This window comes from Dermacentor andersoni, chromosome 2, assembly GCF_023375885.2.
Source record: "Dermacentor andersoni chromosome 2, qqDerAnde1_hic_scaffold, whole genome shotgun sequence".
In the NCBI taxonomy this organism is placed as follows: Eukaryota; Metazoa; Arthropoda; class Arachnida; order Ixodida; family Ixodidae; genus Dermacentor; species Dermacentor andersoni.
Window position 1 is genome coordinate 41,358,509 of NC_092815.1, and position 22,246 is coordinate 41,380,754.

The 22,246-nt window shown below is 45.9% G+C and overlaps 1 long non-coding RNA gene across 1 annotated transcript in view; it reads left to right on the forward strand.

Moving 5' to 3' along the window:
• The window catches only part of LOC140215918 (uncharacterized), a 61,191-nt gene extending 40,118 nt beyond the window's left edge, over positions 1-21,073 (forward strand). Inside the window, exon 2 of the long non-coding RNA XR_011892510.1 lies at positions 20,799-21,073. This is a non-coding gene — a long non-coding RNA (uncharacterized lncRNA). The remainder of the gene's footprint in view (positions 1-20,798) is intronic.
• Positions 21,074-22,246: the final 1,173 nt, after the last annotated feature.

A 22,246-nucleotide genomic window follows, 5' to 3' on the forward strand; every position in this document is an offset into this window, starting at 1 on the left:
CAGTCGCCACATCTTTTTGTAATGAGGAGGTAAACATGATCCTTGTTTTAGGAGCTGCAAATGGAAACAAGAGGAAGGCCACAAATATATATCAGTCATGGAAGTGTGGTGGTAGACGAACGCATCATCATCACAAGTTATGAAAACCTGAAACAAATCGGCAGCTTCAAAAAACAGCGGCGGAGGACTCCATCTTTGAGTCCTAGCCTACGTACGGATGCTCTATAGCATTTATGGCCTGAAACCCTCATGCTAGTGTGCGGGACGTGGCCGCCCAGGTACCAATTTCCAAGCCATCAGTTTGGGGGATTCTAAAATGACGGCCTTTCACCCGTACCACCTTAACTAGCACCAATGCTTGGAAGATAGGGACCTGTAGAGTCGTCTAGATTTCTCGAGTATATAGGATCATGACAAAAGCTGAAGCCAAAGATGAAGCCAGTTTTCGCAGAAGCGCTCAGGTAAATTTCAATAATGCACACTATTGGAGTGACTCCAGTTCACACTGGGTAAAGTACCAGTGATTGCTCAATGTGTGGTGCGAAATTTACGCAGTTACTATAATGGGTCCCATCTTCTTCGATCGCACTCTGTCATGACAGCGTTACGTGAACGAAATACTTTAAGGAGCGGTGGATGAGTTTCTCAGCGAAGTCCCGCTTTCACGCCTTCCATTCCTGAGGTATCAGCAAGATGGAGCACCAGCACACAGCAGCAGGCGAGCACGAAACTGGCTGGATGCGACTTTTCATGTGCAATAGATTGAAAGGCGAGGGCCTGTAAATTGGCCGGCTATAGGTCACCTGACCTCTCGCCACTCGATTTCTTTCTTTGTAGTTATGTGAAAGATGGTGCTTACATGATCGAGACGGACGTCAGGTTAGCTCAAGGCCAGGATAACGGATGTCTGCCGTAGAATTCCAGCGTTGATCATCGTGAAAGCCACTGAAGATGTGATAAAGCGGACTCAGTACTGCGTAGCTGCAGAAGGAGACCTATTCGAACACGTCCTCTAGGCAGTACTTGGTGTTCAACGGCGCTTACGAATTCATGGATAATAAGGGTACGCTGAAATGTTTTTCTTTAAATTTTTTGTGCGCTTCCTGATTGCCGATTCGGCTCATTATGAAGTGGTATATTTACTGTCTTGAGCACATCGGTTTTGTCTTTTCTCTACTCGAGGGTCGCTTTCTGGTCTGTCTATTTCACTTTTATTTTTTGCCACGAACCTGTTTTTGCAGCACGTTTACACTCTCATGAAAAAAGAACCGTCACTTTAATTTGGCTTTGGTACAAAGCAAGTTTCTGGCGCGAAATATAGCTGCGCGCGCATTCTTTCGATGCGGCGCCAGCAAAGCCAGGATTTTGAAACATTCTACGCATGCCCATTCCATTGCTTCTCGCGTTTCGTGCGTGGTCAGAGCGGCGCTTCGGTCGCATTATCATGTGCCTTTCGTTACTAATGTGATCAGGTGGCCTTGAGAGACGGATAAGTGTGACATAGAAATGAGAGGGAGGGATAGCGGCGAAGCCACGAAACCTGGTTCTCCTTCCGTACAATTATCAAGGTGATGCGCTGTTTCTTCGGGTTTGCGACAGGTAATGCAGTTGCTTTTAAACAGCTTATTTGAAGGCGCTGCTTTACTATGCGGGTGAAAGCGCAGTCACATGGTATTTTTCATATTTCGTGAGATTTCTTTGCCAATCGGAAAAAAATTGTACGCAATGAGTGCGTTGCTGAAAACACCGCAGTCAGATGTCATTTGGAGTGCTTACAAATGCTTTATTGACACTTAATTGCATAATTGCATTGCATAATTAGGGCAGTTAGAAAATCTATTGCAATTACCCAATTAAATATAAGTAATGAAAGAATTACTGGCGGCTACTCCGCTGTACTGGATACAATATACACTAGGCTTTCTTCGAGTAACGCTACTGCTCTTTTTTTCAGTCTTGGTGCATGATAGTGGGGTACACTGTATAGTTCACTCAGTAACTGAAATGAGGCCAAGCCGGATTCACTTGAAATCAGAATCAACAGCAGTCATGCGCAGCAGCGCTTATACTCGGACTCGCAGAAAAAGGAGAGAGAGAAAGAGAGAGAGAGAGGCTGCAATTTCGTCGGAAAGGCGAAGTTTTAGTGATAACGAAGTATGCGACAATTACGCGAAGGAAGATTACACCACCGAGAGACGCCAGATTCTTAGTGGTGCGAGAGGACTCAGGCTGCGACATTGAGCAGTCTCCTACTATGAGGTCTTGTAAATTCCCATCGGTCCCTTCGGTGAACTTTTCTTCGAGGTCACGCGAAGTTGCTGAATATTAAAAAAAGTTTATATATATATATATATATATATATAAACTTTTTTGTATCTGCTGTGATCGGAGTATTTGTGATCGGCTGTTTCAGAGCGTCCTATGTGTTCTCTAACTTTTCCACTCTTCGCACTATAAATAAATAAACTTTATCTGTAACATCTCAATCTCTAATTAGCTTTCTCTGATACTTTGTCGATGTGTAGTACCCAACTGACGCTTGACGTTATTGTGACTCCAAGGTATTTGTACTCGGTTACTCGACGCAGTGGTTCACCTTGCAATCCCCCGCAGGGGCGTCTGCGTCAGCAGGCGTTTGGTGTTTTGCGATACCACGTACCCGAGCACACGAGGGTTGGACCCTCCCGCGTGTAACCGTGCGTGGCTTAGCTGTGTCTGGGGAAAAGGGGATCCTGGGGGTTGAGCCGATGCTGGGTGTTTGGACCTTTAAGGCCCCCCGGCGGAGGCAACACACCCCTTTGGCCTCTGCTTCGCATAGACGGCACCCCCGGACTGACCCACCCGGGGGAAATCGGTAGTTGCCTTTTCCTGTCTCTTTCTCCCTCCAATCTTCGTCTTTCTCTCACTTTCTATCTTTCCTGTCCTCTCTTTATTTTCGTGTTACTTCCGGCTTCGTAGGCAGCAAGGGTTAACCTTGTGCATTATATCCAGTCTTGGGTATATGTATTCGGTTATAGCGGGGTTGTACCGCTGGCGTGCGCAGAACTGAATATTTTCCGTCCTGTGTCGTCCCCGGGTTGGGCTCCATGGTGGGTGGCGGCCATCCCTGCCGAAAACACCATTCTACTAATGGCCACTTCTTTTCCCCGACTACCTGATCGCCCTCAGAAACGAGGGCGCACCGAAGATATTTTCCAATTTCTTGGAAACAAACTGCCAAACTTCCCCAGATTCCATGTAGTTCATTCAAACAAACCTGAAAAGACCATGAGAATGATTTCTCCTTTCCTAGTCTCTAAGAATCTCACTGAAACTCTTGGTCCAGGCTATAAAGCAACGAAAATGGCTAGCGGTGATCTCCTTCTGGAACTCCGCGATCCAAAACAGCTTGAAAACCTTCCTAAAGTTCAGTCATTTGGGGAAATCCCAGTAACTATAACGCCACACCGAACTATGAACACCAGTCGCGGTGTTGTTTCTGACGACGATTTGATGGAGTTAACAGAAGTAGAACTGCTTGAAGGCTGGAGTGAGCAAAGCGTGATCAATGTCAAAAGAATCATGCTAAGGCGTGACGGGAAGGAAATCAAAACCAAACATCTTGTACTGACTTTCTCCTCAAGCATTCTGCCTGAGACACTCGAGGCCGGCTATGTAAAGCTACGAGTCAGGCCGTATGTTCCGAATCCCCTCCGCTGCTTCAAATGCCAGCGTTTCGGCCACAGTTCCCAGAACTGCCGAGGCCGGCCGACATGTGCAATATGTAGTTCCCGTGACCATGCCTCTGAAACATGCGAAAACGCTCCACACTGCGTGAACTGTGATGGCGAGCATGCCGCATACTCGCGGTCATGCCCGTCTTAGAAGAAAGAAAAAGAAATAGTCGCAATCAAAGTAAAGGAAAACATATCATACAAAGAGGCACGTAGGCGGGTTGCATACCTTCCTAAGACCACCTTTGCCGAAGTGGCGCGTCAGGGGGCAGCGTCACAACGGCCTCCGGCGGCTGTTCGACCCACAAGCAGTGAGTCGGCAGTTACGCCATCTGCCCCCGCGACGGTTGCAGCTAGCGCTGCTCTGTCAACCCAGCAGAAGGGACCATCGAGCCCGAAGGTGGGCGCAGCCGAGGCTGCCCCAACATCCCCGGCCCCTTCCAGCGCTGGCAACAGCCGGCGCAGCCAAATCCCTCAGGGAGCCCCATCGACCTCCGGGCTGGTGGGCGCAAGGGTCTTGCCTTCCGAGGCAGGACTCACTCGGAAATCTTCTCGCTCTCAAGAGCACGTGTCCGGCGCCTCGCTAGAGGCAATGGACACTACACCTGTCCTGAAGGCGCACCAAACGCCTAAGGAGCGGCGGGGCTCCCTCGAACGCTTCAAAAAGGGCAAAACTCTGATTACAGGGCCTCGAAAGAGCTCTGTAATCTAAGGCATAACTTCTATTTCCGTACACACAGCACCAAATTAACTTCGTTATGGACACGCTAATTATGCAGTGGAACGTCAGAGGTCTCCTCAGAAACCTTGATGATGTTCAAGAACCTCTTTACGAACTCACCCCAAAAGTGCTGTGTGTACAGGAAACCCATCTTAAATCTAAACACACTAACTTTCTTCGTCATTATGTTATTTTTCGTAAAGATCGTGATGATGCCATCGCATCATCTGGCGGCGTAGCCATCATACTCGATAAAAGTATAGCGTGTCAACATCTACAACTACAAACGCCCCTAGAGGCAGTGGCCGTTCGAGCCAAACTTCTAAACAAACTTATTACCGTCTGCTCTCTGTATATACCCCCGCACTATCATCTCCATAAACATGAATTCCATGCATTAATAGATCAATTACCCCAACCCTATTTGGTTCTAGGAGATTTTAATGCACACAGCAACCTATGGGGTGACTCTCATTGCGATGTGCGAGGTCGACTGATTGAACAGTTTCTCTTTTCATCTGGTGCATGCCTTTTGAATAGTAAGGCACCTACATATTATAATACTGCACATAAGACCTATTCCTCTATAGACCTCAGTATTGCATCTCCCACCCTTTTACCTGATCTTAAATGGAACGTTATTAGAAATCCATACGGGAGCGACCATTTCCCGATAGTTCTGTCTACACCGAAGACGAATGAATGTCCCCCACAGTTTCCTCGGTGGAAAACTGATTCAGCCGACTGGGAACAGTTCCGAAAAATTACTGTCATATCGTGGGCTGACGTTTCTGCTCTAAGCCTGGAAGCCGCGGTTGAATACTTCACCTTTTTTCTGATTGATGCCGCGACCAAATGTATCCCAGAAACAAAGGGATCATCTAACAAGCGCCGTGTTCCATGGTGGAACGAGGAATGTCGTAACGCGCGTAAAAAGCAGAACAAAGCATGGGGGCTGCTCCGCGATTCTCCGACTGCAGAAAACCTTGTTAATTTCAAGCATGTCAAATCTCAGGGAAGGAGAACGCGCCGACAAGCTAGAAGAGAGAGTTGGCAAAATTATATATCAGGAATTAACTCTTACACGGATGAGACAAAGGTCTGGAATAGAGTGCACAGAATAAAAGGTCGACAATCTTACTCGCTACCCTTAGTAAATACACAGGGAGATAGTATGGAAGACCAGGCGAACTTTCTAGGCGCACACTTTGAACGCATATCCAGTTCGTCGCACTATTCGGACACATTTCAAAGACATAAAGCACGAATAGAACGGCAGCCATTAGTACGAAAACCTGCAAAATCTGAGGTATATAATAGACCATTTGGCATAGCAGAGCTTCAAGCAGCACTAAATGGCTGCAACAAATCTGCCCCAGGCTCTGACCGCATAATATATGAAATGTTAAAGCACTTGCCACCTGAAACACAAAAAACCCTTCTTTTTCTTTACAATGGTATATGGTCTTCCGGCCAGATTCCCTCTGTTTGGAAAGAGGCCATTATAATCCCCATTTTGAAACAGGGTAAGGACCCTTCTTTGGCAAATAGTTATAGACCGATAGCGTTGACAAGCTGCCTATGCAAACTCTTTGAAAAGATGGTGAATAAACGCTTGCTCCACTATCTTGAAACCAACAAAATATTAGACCCATACCAATGCGGTTTCAGGGAAGGTAGGTCGACGACAGACCAGCGTGTCCGCATGGAAATGTACATCCGTGAAGCCTTTATCCACAAACAGCTTGTCGTATCTGTATTCCTTGATATGGAAAAGGCGTATGACACTACGTGGCGCTTTGGGATCCTTCGGGATCTTTCTGGAATGGGTATACGTGGCAACCTGCTGACCATTATTGAAAGCTACCTGTCTGACAGAACGTTTCGTGTTAGAGTTGGCAATGTACAGTCACGATCATTCATACAGGAGACAGGTGTACCGCAGGGTGGAGTGCTGAGCTGTACACTCTTTATTGTGAAAATGAATTCCTTACATACCATCATACCTCGCACACTCTTTTACTCGGTTTATGTGGACGATGTGCAGATAGCTTTTAGATCGTGCAGTCTTAGCATCTGCGAGAGACAGCTACAGCTCGGCCTAAACAAACTCTCAAAGTGGTCAGAAGAAAATGGTTTTAAATTTAATCCTCAAAAAAGCACATGTGTTCTCTTCTCAAACAAGAGAGGCATATCACCAGGACCGACTATTGACCTTAATGGAGAACGACTGTCGGTCAGCCTTGAACACAAATTTTTAGGTATTATCTTGAACACAAAACTTAATTTCATTCCACATTTGAAATATCTCAAAGCGAAGTGCCTGAAGACAATGAACCTGCTGAAGCTACTTTCTCGAACAAACTGGGGCAGTGACAGGAGGTGTTTGCTTAGCCTATATAGGAGCCTTGTACGATCACGCCTCGACTATGGAGCCGTGGTGTACCAATCCGCATCGGATAGTGCTCTCAGAATCCTCGACCCAGTCCACAGTCTAGGCATACGGCTGGCAACAGGCGCATTTAGGACAAGTCCTGTGGAAAGTCTGTATGTGGAGGCGAACGAATGGTCGTTACATCTGCGCAGAACGTATTTAAGCTTCTCCTACTTTTTAAAATGTAAATCGAATAACGAACATCCGTGTTACTCAACCGTACTTGACTTGTCTTCTGCAAGACTTCACCACAACCGCCCATCTGTTCGAGCTCCTCTGTCTGTGCGCTTAGAACAACTGGCTCACGAAACTGGTATTAAACATCGAGAAACAGTCCTAATGACTCCCACTAACCTTGCACCACCTTGGGAATGGCAGTCTATCCAATGTGATATGTCTTTCGTCGCAATAACAAAACATGCGCCTGAGGTGCATATACATTCACACTTCCTCGAACTCCAGGCGAAGTACTCTTGCGCAGAGTTTTATACAGACGCTTCAAAGTCTACTCATGGTGTAGCTTATGCAGCGCTCGGACCTTCATTTTCAACGTCCGGTGCATTAAATCCACACACCAGCATTTTCACAGCGGAGGCATACGCGATCCTCTCTGCTGTGAAACATATAAAACAAACAGGTATAATAAAGGCTGTCATATTCACAGACTCATTAAGCGTTGTTAGTTGCATATCAAGTCTACGAAAACACAAAAACCCCATCCTTAATGAACTGTATAACCTTCTATGTTCAGCATACATGTCTAACCAAATGATTGTTCTTTGTTGGGTGCCTGGCCATAGAGGCCTAGAGGGCAACGTAGCTGCTGACGAAAGGGCTACATCCGTACCTTTTTGTGATGCAAACATTAATATACCTGTACCCTACACAGACCTTAAGCCATTTTTACAGCATAAACTACGGAAATATTGGCAACAGCAATGGGACACTCAGGTATCCAACAAACTGCACCTAATCAAACCGAAAATAGGAAACTGGATCTCTGAGAAAACAACGAGACAACAGGAAGTACTGCTCTGTAGGTTAAGAATTGGACACACCTATAGCACTCACTCGTATATTCTAACTGGAACTAACCCTCCGACATGCACTAGGTGTGGAAGTAGACTTACAGTCCTTCACGTTCTCATTCAGTGCCCAATATTAGAAATGGAGACAGACAGACAGACAGACAAGAAACTTTAATTGGTCCTAAGGGACTACGTTGTCGTAGTCGCGGGCCGCACCCACGCCGGGGGCGGAAGACCGTGATCTTCAGCCCTGGCGCAGGCCCTTTGGACAGCCCGAAGTTGGACTTGAAGGTTGTCGCTCTTGACGGCTTCATCCCAATCTTCTTGCCTGTTGAAAGGCGAGTGGCGCAACACAGAACATTCCCACAGCATGTGGTTCAAAGTGGATCGTTCCTCGCCGCAGTCTGGGCAGCGGGGATCCACACCCGGAGTGTAGTGGCTCAGCCTTGAGCGAGACGGAAAGGAGCCCGTCTGCAGCATTCTCAGCACCGAGGCCTGGGGTCTGCCTAGCTTCGGGTGAGGAGCCGGAAACTGCCTGCGTCCCAGCTGGTAGTGAGCAGTTATCTCGTGGAAAGTTAACAGCGGGTCCGTGGTTCGGTCGATCCCCTGCAAAGCCGGGCCCCTCGGACCGGCGCGGTTGATGAGACCTCGCGCCTGGTCGTGGGCCAGCTCATTCGGGTTGATGGAGCCGGGGGAGACGTTCCGGCCCATGTGAGCCGGGAACCAAGTGATGACATGACGGGCCGTGCCTGTCTTGCGGGTCCTCAGCACTGCCGCAGCCTCGGCCGAGACAGAGCCGGCGAGAAAGGCCATCGCTGCCGACCTGGAGTCCGTGAAGATATGCGTGCGCCCGGGTTCGCACAGAGCCAGCGCCACTGCGACTTGCTCTGCGACGGACGCCGTCGAGCGTTGTATAGACGCCGCATTCAGGATCTTGCCCTGGGGGTCAACCACCGTGGCCACGTACGAGTTTGATCCGGGATACCGCGCCGCGTCGACAAAGGACGCGAGCTCTGGGGTTTGCAGGGCAGTCTTGATGAGTGCTCGGGCTCTGGCTGCGCGCCGGGCCTCGTTGTGTTGTGGATGAACATTCCTCGGGAAGGGGGAGACTCGAAAGGTTTCCCTTTCACTCTGGCAAAGCGGGACGGCGAACGACTCCTCAGCCATGGCTGCCAGACCCGCCATCTCGAGTATTCGGCGGCCGGCCTTGGTGGTAGAGAGGCGAACGATCTGTGCCGTTTTCTGCGCTTCGACGACTTCGCTCAGGGTGTTGTGGACCCCGAGTTGCATCAACTTCTCCGTGCTGGTCGTCATGGGGATGCCGAGGACTCGTTTAATGCTCTTCCTCATGAGTGCGTCGATCTTGTTCTCCTCCGACCGCGACCAGCTTAGCGCAGAAGCCACGTAGTTGATATGGCTCATGAGGAAGGCGTGGTAGATCCTTAGGAGGTTGGCTTCGCTGATGCCCCCCTTCCTGCTCGTCACTCGCGAAACGAGTCTGAGCATGTTCTCCGTCTTCGCGCTCAGGCGCGCGATCGTTTGCGCGTTGCTGCCCTTTGCATTGAGGACCAGTCCCAGCACCCTGAGAGAATCCACCCTCTGGATGCGCTGACCCGTCTTCGTTCTGAGTTGGATCGGTACTTGGTCCAGCGTCGTGTCGAACTTACGGCCTTTTCTGTCGGGCCGATACAGCAAGAGTTCCGACTTGGTCGGCGAGAGGACCAGTCCCGTGCCCTCGAGGAATTCTTCCGTGACGTGCAAGGCCTCTTCCCTTCCTTGTACAGTCATAATATACCTCTGCACCCAGTCTTCTTTTTAGGCAATGACCCTCTATTTAATTTTAAATCAGTGCTCAAGTTCTTAGAAGAAACTAATACTATAGAAATCATTTGGCCAGGCTATTTGTAGCACAGCCTCTGCTTAGAGGCTGTAGCTGCAATGAAATCACTTACAGAGCACATGCCTCGCAGCCCTTGCACTGAAGGGCTCTGCAGAGGCACTGGTGCTGCCATAAATTAACATGTTTTAGTATCTTCTTGTTCCCAACGTTCTTTTACAACCATAGGACTCACTTTTCATTGACATTATTTTAATAGATACATATTTTACACCATTTAAAGCGAATATTTTAGGCCAATATACAGCCACTACCGCCATATTCATCGATACTCATTGCTATTCATCACCAAATGTCATGGCGCTCTTTGGCCATTTCTGGCCCTTGCGCCAAGAAACGATATCCATCATCACCTTGCAATCTGCATGTGAATGGAGGCGGTTCGTGTTTATGTGTAATGGTCGTATATACGGTATTTTACGGGGTTAATGACATCTGCCACGTGTCTTGTCAATCGTTTGCGTTTTTCTTTAAAACCTGTATCAAAGTGTTTGGCAGTTAACGGATATGACTGGTATAAATCACGGCGTCATCTGCGGATAACCTTCCTCTAACAGGTGACTCTTCAATGAGGTCGTCGATGAATATCAAAAACAGCACAGGCTCAAGGACTGCTCCCTGTGGGAGCGACCACTTGGCATCGCTAAGTTGTGACGTTTTCTCAATAATACTAGCAAAGTGTCGGCGATCAGTGAGGAAGTCTTGAATTCACATAGGTGCACGTGTGTCGCCTAAATTACTTTGTTTAAATATTAACTGTCTGTGACGAACGTTATCAAGCGCTTCTTCTAAATCTATGTATATGATGGTTGTCTGTCCCGTCGAGTACTTTAGAAAAGTCGTGCACACTATCTAGTAATTGTGTTACGATTGATAAACCCTCCTGAAAACTGTGTTGATATCCGCTGAGAATTCTGTTGTGGGACAAATAATGTCGAATATGCTTATAAAATATATGAGCCATCACTGTATAAGAAGTTGATGTGAGCTCAATAGGTCGGACATTTGTAACCGATGTAATGTCTCCTTCTTTGAATATCAGTACGCTTTTACTGATATTCAAATCTTCGGGAAGTTTATCGTTTTCTTCATTTCAGGTGGACATGCCGACCTAAGCATTTGTGAACTTTTAAAGCGTAGCCACAACTCATTGATGTGCACGAACCCATTTTGACTTTGTTTCTAAAACTGCTAAAAAAATCTGCCTCATTGAACTTTCTGTAGTGTGAAAGAAGTCTCGTTGTCCTTGGGAAACAATGCAACTTTAAACTCAAACTTACAATCGAATGAATTAAGCACCCAGGCTGAATATGATGGCTATCTGTCACTTTCATCGAGTACTTTAGAGAAGTCGTGCACATTGTCTAGTAATTCTGTTACTTTGTTCCTAAAACGGCTCAAAACAGAATGCTAATTCATCTAGTATGACACTGACAGTGTCATCATGCCTCATTTAACTTTCTGTCATATGAAACAACTCTTGGTGTTCTTTTGAAGGAATCCAACTTTAAAATCAAGCTTACAATCGAATGAACCTAGTGCACAGGTAGAATGTGTGTGGGGTCGCAATACTACGTTAGAGCTTAAAAAGATGTCCTTCACAGATTTATTGTCACTGCAGATCCCAATATAATCTCGTACTACTTGTGTCAATCCATAAGAGAAGCACATTCATCATCATCATATGTACTTTATTTCTCGTCCGAGCGAGGGGAGACTGGGACTAAAGGCACGAAGGCCTGACAGAGGTCCCAGACCCCACGGCTACAACAGCGGATAAAATCAGTACAAATGAATACACATATAACGTACATACATTTCGCACAAGAGATCATAATTTCAGTAACAAAAATGATTACAATATTTGTTCGTTAGAACCAGTAAGCCGCATAAACATTAGCACAAATTCTATCAGTATGCACTCTTTGTTAGGTCATACATGCCTACACACAGATGCAATAAAATTAAAATGTTAATAATTAGTGAAAGCAAATGTCATCGGCGAGTAATAATGCATTAAGCTGTCTTTTGTAGGAGCTTTCTGAAGCACTAAAGTTTAACAGTTCTCCTATGTTGTTTACTATTTCTGTCGACTGATATATTAATGTTTGTTTACCATAATTTGTTTTTGTTTTCAGTAAGTAATTATTCCGGCGCAGTGAATAACGAGGTATTTCATCGTTGTCTATTTTGGTGAATAATATTTATTTGTGTATGGTCATCAGAAGTTTCTTATAATATGTTCTATCTGCTCGAAAAAGGGAGTAGCGTTGAAATAATGGAGCTGTTTCAAGGTCTACAAAACGGCCATGGTAATTGCAGTATATGCGAAGGATTCGTTTCTGTAAAAGAATTAATTTGTTGTTTGTTTTTGAAGTTGTACCCCAAATCAGGACCCCGTAGCAGAGTTTAGAGTAAAGGAGAGTATTGTATAACTGTTGTTTGAGCCAAAGCGGAATCAGCTGGGTTATCCTGTTAATGATACCGACAGATTTAGAAAGGTCATTGCATAGCATCCTTATATGCGAACTCCAAGATAAATGTTCGTCAAACCAAACGCCTAAGAATTTTTGTTCTTGGACATGGTTAATTGTTGTACCATTGTAATTAATGTTAATGTCATTAGGTGTGTTCTTGTTACGAGCCCTGAATAAAGTGTATGTTGTTTTTGCAGTATTTAATTCAAGACTATTTGCACTCAACCAAACTGATAAGCGATTTAGATACGCATTAACACTGACAGAAAGTTCAGAAGTGTCACTGGATGTAAAAAACACGTTGGTATCATCGGCATACATTGCCAAGTCAGGTGAGTCGGGTATTCGTACAATATCATTTACATAAATTAAGAACAATAGTGGGCCAAGTTTTGAGCCCTGAGGTACACCCTGTTTTATAGGCAAAATGTCAGATGTAATAGAATTTATCTGAACAAATTGGCTTCGATTCGTTAGGTGACTTCTTATTAAATCATTAGCGACGCCGCGTATTCCGTAGATTTCTAGTTTATGGAATAATATTTTATGATCGATCGAGTCGAAAGCCTTCCGCAAATCTAGAAAAAAGCGAAGTGTAACCTTCTGTTTTTCGATGTTCTCAATTATTTTATCCTTGATATCTAGAAGGGCTTGCTCTGCTGACTTATTCTTTCGGAAACCATATTGGTACTTTGAGATTACACTGTGTTTAGTCAAGAAAGACCACAGCCTGTCAACCACGACGCTTTCGAAAAGCTTTGAAAATATATTTAAGACCGAAATCTGTCTGTAATTTGAGACTTTATCTTTCGCACCACCTTTATGGATTGGTGTTATGCGAGCGCTTTTTAGCGCATCTGGAAAGATTCCTGAAGATATTGACAAATTAACAATATAAGCTAGAACGACACTTATTTCGCTTGAGACATATTGGATCGGCTCCGGTTGAATTCCGTCGGGTCCGGCCGAGGCTGTGCTCTTCATTTTGTGTATCAGATTTTGCATCTCAACACTATCTGTGGGTTATATAAAAATGGAGCTGGTCACCAGTGGGATGTCAATTGCATGAACCACTCTTCTTTCGCCTCCTCTCCATGTACATGAACCAGCCTGAACGAAATGTTCGTTCATGCTCGTCATTTGACTTTTGTGCAGTAATGGTATCTGGGACGCGATACTCGACTTTCTACTTTCTACATTTCCATGGCTGCTGAGCCTGCATCACGTTCTCGCATTCCTGGTTCCATTTCATCTCATTTCAAATCCGAGACATTGAAGTCTATCGCCATGAAAACATACTTGTGACATGCGTGCAAATCTTGCCATTTTTTTTTCTTAATGTATGAATTCTTGCAAGAGTAAACCCAGGCGCGCGATACACCCCTCCCCCTCTGTATCAACAATCACATCATACTTTTAAAGAAATCACACCAAGCGGTTTCAATGTCGCGCTGTTTATTCAAGAGTGCTTGTTTAAGGCTCTTTAGACAACGGGCCCGCCCCGGCCACTACGGTCACTTCTCACCACGTTGTGTCCAGTGGGAGTATATTTCAGTCAAGAACGCCACTGTGCAGCCATGTTTCTGTCACTGTTAAATTTGGGTTAACACTCAGTCAGAACGTACTCAAGGTCTACAGTATAAATTAAAAGCCTGCCATCACACTCATGTTAGTAATTCAGCCTCACGGAAGCAGTACTGTAGTCATCAGTCAGGCTATCAATCACCCGATTAGATTCCTGGTGTTGTCCCATGCGTACATGACGCCATATTTTTTCATCAAATAATAGTGCGAGTTCCTCGCCCTTCTTTCTGTTCTCTGCAACACTGTTCCAAGGACACCGTCTTTTTTTCATGCATCACGTGAAAAATCCTCATCAATGAAAATGTTTGTTCCCTTGAGCATACGGGCGGTTGCGTAGCAACTTACTTTTTAAGCGAGGCTCACAAGTTTCGGTGGCGGTCTGGTCACGCAAAAACCCAGTTGCTCCCAGAGCAGAGCAGCTGCGGGAAAGGGCGGTGTGATGAGTTGACAGCTGCGCCGGCGCCGGAGCGGGAGGTATTAGCAGGTATTCCAGCTGCATAGGCGCGCGCTCACGCCACGCGCGCAACCAATCAGAGCCGTTTCGCTTCCGCCGGGGAGAGAAAGGGCAGGAAAAGGTCTCGCGCGCGCTGCTCCGGCTTCGTAATCAGGGTTGCCAGATTGGGCTATTAATAGCCAAACTGGGTTACTTTTTGTGCGCGTTGGCGTCGAAAATCCCGAGTTGTCTACATGGCTATATTTGGGCTATTTTGTCTTAAGAACTTCCAAGTCCCGAGGACCACGTCAGCACTGACAAAATTCGGGAACGCCAGTTTATGAAAACCGAATGCTCATTTCTGCTACAAAGATATGTAGGCAATCGCGAAGGCTGTCTTTCAGGCAATGTCAGCGCTGGGAGGATGGCGTTAAGCCACGGCTGCCATGTTTGTACGTAATTCCCGTGCTAAGCTATTTTATTTTTGCTTTGGTTTCGGTGCAATCTGCTGCCGGTTCGCGCATGGTACAGTAAGAAAAACGATGGGGCTTACAGCTGTGTAGTGCATGTTCCGTGCAGCCTGATATACAGCAAACTATTATGTGGACTTACACAACAGTTCAAGTATTAGCACGCATGACGTGGCGCATCATTTTCCCCCGTGGTCCTTCAATGATTATCAAGGGTTCCTTGAAGCCTATTGCTTGATTTTCCCACAGGTCACCGCATTATTTATTTACCCAGTAACTTTACGAAAGAATCCGCAAGTCGCTTCAAACCAGAAACGCGGCGGTTCGAGTGGCAGTGGAAGTTAATTCGAATGGTGCTAGAATGCATATTTAATCAATTTAATTTGACAGTCCGCTCTATTAATAACGGCGGTATTATGGCGCGAAAATCAAGAACTAGAGCTCCAAACTTCAGACCTTGCACTAATAATTTGCACCTCAGCTCGTCTCATGCTACAAAAACCATTACGAATTGACTCAAGCTTTCAACTACCTAATGAAATTTGATCGCTCATGTGCTGCAAGTATACCGGCGGCTTATGCCTTCAGTTTTCCCGAAAGAACACGTAATATTTTACAGGCGCTCTTTCATATCAAGGCCGGTGAAAGAAGATACATCGATCATCGATACATCGATCATTTGCCGTATCTTCTGACACAGCATCCCCCAGTGCTGAAATCCACGCATCTCATCTTTATTATTTTTTTCCCTTAGCGGCGAATTATCCGTTGCATAGCGCATCTCAACTATTAACTTGTTTGCATTGATTCCAACTAGACAAAACACTTTTGATGACCTCTTTTTGTGTTTTTCCTCTCTACCCCCACCCACTCACTGCTTACCGCTGTTCAGGCGTCCGAAGACTGCGATAGACAGTTGCATGCAGCTCAGTCAGTAGTAACTTGCTATCCTCTTTTTCTATTTCTTTACATATTGAATAAAGAAACTCTACTACTATATACACAGCATGAAAATCTGGTTTCCTGAGAGAATATACGAGGTGTATTCCTGCATTAGGTACACTGACACCGATCTCCGTGTTTACCTTTGGAGTGTGATTATTACTAAAATTATAGCTTAGATTTTCCCTTCCGGTGGGACAAAATATACGTATGTAGATCACCCTGAACAACAAGAGCATTCGACAAGATGTAGAAGCGAAACGAGAACCACTCACCAGCCGTTTTCACTTCCTTATGTAGATGGCATTTGCGTCTGCCCAGTTGCAGATGCCGTGCATGTCGGAACGATCCATTCCTGATTTCTTATCACGTACATCGCATCAAGTGACTGATCCCTGCGATGACAACGGCCGAAGGGCAATGTAGTGGACATTGACATAGATAACCACAAAATGCGGTCCAATGTGTGTGGGTGCGTTGTTGGAAACAGGTCCCGGCGTGTATAAAACATCCCTAGATACTGTCACAAAGACGTCAAATCCCCAAGTTTGCACCAAAAGCCCTAGATCTAGGTACAAATCCCCCAGTTGATACTACTGTGCTGTCATGCCGAACAGCTCACACGCAGGGCAGCCGTAAACCGTCTTCACTACCTTTGCAAGTGCCCTGGCTGATGGCCTTCTTTTCAATGGAATTACTTGCTGACAAAACAACTGATGCCTAAATGTCGTCATTGCAACAAATATAGGTCAAGATTAGACTTACTTTAATAAAGCCAATCGTTCTGTGCCTAGGTTTTGGGGTTTGGCGCAACTGCTTCTCCTGTCTTTCGCCGAGTAAAGTACAGTTTACTCTTGCACAATCTTCAAGATCGGCCTGCTCTTGTTTCCCGGGATACAGTGTCGTAGCAAAGGGGGACCGACAGTATACTGCGCGGTCACATGGAGCACGTGGTGGAGGTATACCTGCGTCTTGCTATCTTCACTGGCAGAGATAATTGCTGTGCAGCGGTGCAATATTCAACACGCTGGGTGTGTCGCGCATCACGACACTCGCGAACCGCATCACGAGAGCTTTGCTTCTCAGATTCTTACATGTTTGTTGGATCTACACAATTTTTGTCAACTGCTAAGCTTGCTTTTCGAGGAGAAATCACTCCCTTTATGCTGCAATACAGTTTAGCGAGTGACAATTTTTACTTGTACGGGAACCTCGGAATGGGCTTGAGAATGTGTTGCAGCTCACCACCTCAAATGAGGGAGGCGTAGCTCATCCTCCCGCTTCTCCCCTTTCTGTTTAGAGCGAGAGAGAGAGAGAGAGAGAAGAGAGCTAATTCACCCTCTCCACACAGTGTTCGTATCATATGTGTAGCTATGCACGTCTACTTGATGCGTGGAGTAAACCAACATGAATGGGATTGATAAGTGAAAGTGACACTGACTCAACGATGCGCAGCTCTCGTACACTCGATTTCATATATTACACGTCTACTGCTTTCGCAAGAAATACGCTGCCTCGCTCTGAGCCGCTTCCACTCCTGTTGTGCAGCTGCATCGTCAGTGTTTTATGTAAATGGGAAGTGTTCGTGGAATCGAATCGCACGGAGGTCGGCACGCGTGACAAGTCGCGATGGTTTATCTGTATATAGGCAGGCTCGATGCGTCTGCAAATGTCGTACCGATCTACACCTTGCGTATGTGCTACGTGGCGCTAAATCTCGCGAGAGGCCGATCGGGTATCGCGCGTATCGGGCGCTGCGGCACAACCGTTCACTCGGCCACTCGTGCGCGCTTTGTACCGGGCGGCGCGGGCTCTTTGTGCGGTGAATACGCATCCGTCGGCAAAAGCCGCGCCCATCGAGTGGACGACACTCGACACGTCGCTATATACCCTCCGCCGCACCTTGGCTTCGTTTCATGGTTGCTTCTTTTTTCTTCTACTCTTCGAACCCGATAAGCGAGGAGAGCTCGCACGAGCGCAAAGTTGCCGATGTGGGCAATGCTGAACCAAAGACGTTCAGTTACCGGGTGTGTAATGCCGGTTCGATCTATAGGCGGTATTCAATGAAATGCAAGCACACACGCATTCTGTGTCTCGGCGTGGGCCTTATATGTGCAGAAGGCGCTGTGGCCCGCTGGCGTTCAGGGCTTATGCAAGGAAGTGCGAGCGTACAGTCGCCGTCATATTTAACCCGAATATGCTGAGGGCACGTTCGATGGGAAAAAAGCCCAATCGCGCTGGGCAGAAAAAAAAAAAACAAGAGTAGTCAACTTCAGCTTTTGGTTTTACTTGTGTTGCACTTCTGGCCGTCAAACAGTAGGATGGAAATTCATTAAGGTGATCTTTGCAGAAGATCGGTTCAAAATACGCAACGGGAACGATTTGGTGTTCTTGCGATATGTGCTGTCGAAAACGATCTCAACGTGTGAAGTGACTGCATTGCTAGCAACTATATTTCGCGTGTTTATTCGAGTTGAGGCTTACAGCGACTGTACCAAGAAAACCTTTGGTCTCCGATAACGGGGCCAATGAACGTAAAAGAACGAACTTGGGTTAGAAGTACAAACTGTTCGTGACTCGATCAGACAATCTCGTGTCATACAATCTAAGTGTTAACCGTAACCAACTGAAATTTTGACTCTAGCGTAATAATTCTGTTTTACAGGTATATCGCCAAGTTGGCTACATATGGCGAAAGACCGAGGCGCACGCGAAGAGCTTGCCTTTCCAGGAATAAGAAAGCGCAGATTTTGTAATCGTCGCACCCTGAAAAAAGTGCGCATACAAACTCAAGAATAGCTCAAACGTGGAGTTTGTAAATCATCAATACGGTCTTTCTTCGCATAACAGCTGTTTTAACTTAGACTGCGCAGTATAATAAATCCAAGACGCATTCACATTTACGGCTAATGTCTTCCATAGGAGGCCGCCAATTCAAGGAAGCAACATAAACATTTCTGAAGTACTTCAATGACGATCTATGAGGGACAAGTTTTTGGTTACACAAAAGGATAATACAATAGTGAGCGGATATAATGGAAAGAAAACAAAACAGATAATTTATTGAAATTAAGGGTAAACAAAAGACCATCGAGCCAGTGTTCCAATTCGGTCATATAAGATTGTATAACATAATGCGTGTAGATCAGCTGTTGCGCAAAGGAAAGCTACATCGTCAGCGTACACGAATAACGTAATGTCATCGCACACAGGGATCGAATACAGTAAGAGATTAATTAAGGGAAAATGAGACATCCACCCAATCGTAGCAATTGCTACAAAGGAAACCTGCACGTGGTTCCTCGAAAGAAAAGCCTCGCAGCTGAAGAAAAATTCGTCCTGGTCCCGGACCGGGGCGAATTTTTCTTCGGCGGCCCGGACGAAAACTGCAAAAGTTATCAAGAGTGAACCGGGACTGAGTTACAAGATTCTTGAATTAAAGTAATATCAGGAACTATACATTTGGTGAACGAGATAAACAAGGTCAACATATCCGGAGCTAATTGAACGGCAGTTCCAGTGGAGCAACTTTCAAGGATGCTATTTTCACTTTGGATCCGATGTTGCTAGTGCTGACTGTACACCAAATCGCGAGACTGAGTCTCATCATTTGAAGCTTGTTTTTTTTTGCTCTTGATTTAGAGGGAGGACTGGGTAGCTAGCTTTGGACCTGCATACCAGAGCTACGATGTTTGCTATCCAACAGGGCCTCGCGCCAGTAAAATTATGGCTTGAGCCGTGAGGATTAGGTACCTGGGATCATGTGGAGGGCTCAGACATCTCCTTGTGTGGGCTGAGATGGTTGCGAGGGGCTACCATGCGTAGCACCGCCCTCCCCCTCTTTATCCATGTGCTCCTTTCCTTCAAAAGGAAACAATAAAGTTTTCACCACGGCCACCACCGCCAGACATTTCACTCTGAGAATGTGAATCAAAGTCTCTGGAGGAAATGACGGTCGCAGAGGTCTTATAAGAGACACAGGTACCGGATTATTATTATTATTATTATTATTATTATTATTATTATTATTATTATTATTCAAAACAGGTTCTGAGCGATACTGTCAACGTCAGCCAACATCTGCATCAAACCTTCGGATAAAGTAATGGCGTTGAGCTTCCGTATTATTTATTTTCTATATATATATATATATATATATATATATATATATATAAAGCTTGGCCATATAGTAAACACTGACCGGGGTTCAGTGTTTGTTCAGTTGGTACAAAATATAATACGCCATATAGACATAAAAAAGTATACTATGATTAGGCATCACGAGCTTTTCGGGAGGTGGAACTGCTTGGTCCGTACAAAATGCCACAGCTGAAACGGGACAAAAATTCTTGGCCCGGTTTAAAATCCTTGCAGCAGCCTCCGTTCCTCGCCAAGCCAAACATCACGTGGAGGAGCGCTACCAATGTCTCGTGCGACATTTTATTTCGAAGGTTGGTTTTAATGAGCGAGGCCTGACTGAACACTCGTTCGACGGCGGTATTTGATACGGGTAATGATAGCATAGACAGGAGGATGGTTTGGAGTTGTGTAGGGAACGGATGGCTGTGGTGGCTGTCGGGCAACGGAAGAGGATATGTTCTACGTTGGCGTTGGAGCAGGGGCAATTTGGGCTGGAAAGGTCTGAACGAATTGCCACGTATATAGGCGCCATGCGGCAGGCAGAAAATTCGGCAAGTGTCGGTTAGGTTCAGCTCGCTGTTGTCCCTCCGTTCTGGCGCCGAGGTCACCCGATGCGCACCGTCAACGGGAGCTGAAAGCATCTCAGGCTTAAAACCTCCCTAGGACGCCGAAAGCTCACATATGGAGACAGCTAGCAAGTCTGTTCGCTTTCGGGCGCGCGCGGGCAGCGTTAGTTCGCGGATGGAGACGTGTTTCCTGAGGCCAGCTTTCTTCATTAATATTATCAAAAGGACGCGATCCTTGTCCTTTTGACATGCATATGTGTTCTCTCACATAGAACTTGGAAATTTTGATTTTGTAACAGACGCGCTCAATTTCTTTAACCCGCTGTCGTCGGCATTTTGATTCCAGCGTGCTTTTCATTTTTGCTAAACTATTTTTACTTTTTTTTTACGCAGGAAAAAGATGTAGCCCAGAAATTGCCACATAGCCAAAAGGAAAATTCTGACGCCAACTCGGACAAAAAGTCGCCCGATTTGGCTATTAATAGCCCAATCTGGCAACCCTGGCCCTCAGAAGTTTGACAGCAGAATGCGACTTTGGAGTGCTACCATTGATTGCAACTTATATATCGACGGCCGCACAAGACAACCACGCGAACACTTTAGCAGCGATCCCTACAATGGTGCCACAAATTGTGATGCTTTGCAATAAGTTCGTCTGTGGCGTCCGAGTCGAGCATGCATCTACAGAGGCGAACACACTATATATATATATACCTCAAGTTCCTCGTAGACATTGAAGAGAAAGGGGAGAAGTTCCAGTGCGACACAGGCGCTGTTATTTCCCCGACAAGGGAAGATACGTTCTTGCAGAACGCTATGCGTCCTGGGCGCCGTGCGAGTTCGTGTCAGGTGCAAGTAAAAAAACCCGGGGCTTCATTTGCGGGTTACGAAGGGCACCCGCAGGTGCAACCTGATACGTGACCAGACGAGTTCTTAGCGCTTCACATTCGAATTCGGAGCATAAAATCCCAGTCACTGGGAACGATGCGTCACCCTTGAGCGGGCGTTTCCCTATCCCGTACGTAATAGACCTAAAAACGACAGAGCACGAAAGCGTAGATCAAGTTGGTTTGGCTGAACTGTTGAAATGGATAAGCAAGTGGAACATATGTGAAATTTGAAATGCTGACATTTAGAAGACGGAGGAAGCAGTAGCGAACGCCGGAAGCGTGATATCAGCAATCAGGTGACTTGAAATGGGTTGAAGCAAAACGCACAGTAATCAGATTTAAACGGGGCAATGTCACCAGCAGCTCAGCTGATATAATAAGGGTGTGGAAAGAATTTTGCGCTGAACTATTCAGTACCCAGGACAGCCACGTAGCCATGATCTTGCGTACTTGCAGAGAAGTATCATGTGCAACCAATGATGATGTCCGAATAGTTTTGTAAGATATTGAAGAGGTAAAAGCGGCAATAGAAAACAGAGTAACCGTCGATATTCTAAGAGAAAGGTCAGGTATTGTGCTTGAAATGCTTCCAACACAAACGGCACAATACTTCAGGACTTCACTTGTACTAGAGACGTGCAAGAATTGAATTATTTGCCAGTTAACTTGCTTTCGATATTATGCAAAGCACTTAGTAACCTAATCTAGAACAGAAACGGAACAACACTTGACTTTAATTATCCAAGCGAATAGGCCGGTTTTTGAAGATTATGTTCAAAAATGCATCGCACCCTTGAAGTAACTGAGGGCTCTGCGGAATATAACCAGCCACTCTGTATGAGATTTTAGTGACATTGAAAAATAAGGAGACGTTGGCACTACGCAGGGGATAGTTCTTGCTACTCTTTGTCACATGACAAGAGTAAATCTCAGGCAAGCAATTAGTCAGTT